Raw genomic sequence first — 907 nt, 5'->3', positions numbered from 1 at the left:
ATATAATAAAAGCCTAATATGCAAATTGACCAAACAGCAGAACGATTGGTGGAATGACCGGTCAATATGACATGCACTGACCACAAGGGGGCAGACACTCAACACAGGAACTGCCCCCAGCCCACAAGCCCCAGGTCAGCCAAGGCGGGTGCAGGAGGCCCTCTCCTACCCCACCCTGCCCATTTCCCTGCCAATTGCCCCACAGATCAGCCCTGATCGCCGGCCAGGCCTAGGGACCCTACCCATGCACGAATTTTGTGCATTGGGCCTCTAGTATATATATATATATTAATCCAGAGAATATTTTTCCATTGATTTTTAGAGAGAGTGGAAGGGAGGGAGGGAGAGAGAGGAAGAGAAACATCAATGTGAGAGAGACACATTGATTGGTTGCCTCCCTCATGCGCGCCAGGATGCAGGAATCAATCCTGCAACTGAAGTAGTTTACCCTTGACCAGAATTGAACCCAAGACCCTTCCATCTGCAGGCCAACACTTCAACCACTGAGCCAAAAAGGCTAGGGTTGCAACAATATTTTCTTTCCCAGGTGCTCTTTCAGAATCTGCTCCTCCTTCATCTCATCTCCTTCAACCTTGATAGACCTCTGTTTACAGCAGAAGTGACTTCTGAGCCTACGACCTGAAGGTCAATCCTTTCCACCTGACAGGGTTTCACCCAGAGAACTCAGACACCATGCTGTGAGGAAATTTAGGCCACATGGAGAAGAACCTAAGTCCCTGGCCCTGAAACCTGGCTGAGCTCCCAGCTGATAGCCAGCACCAGCTTGTGGGCCATGTGAGTGACCCCTTTTGGGAAAGGAATGAACCCCCACAATAGGGCACCAAGCAGACACAAGCCTCCCCTGCGGAGGTTGGCCCAGACTCACACTTAAGACTGTTGTGGTTAG

Source organism: Myotis myotis, unplaced genomic scaffold (assembly GCF_014108235.1).
Source record: "Myotis myotis isolate mMyoMyo1 unplaced genomic scaffold, mMyoMyo1.p scaffold_m19_p_3, whole genome shotgun sequence".
Lineage (NCBI taxonomy): Eukaryota > Metazoa > Chordata > Mammalia > Chiroptera > Vespertilionidae > Myotis > Myotis myotis.
Note: the sequence above shows the minus strand (reverse complement) of the source record.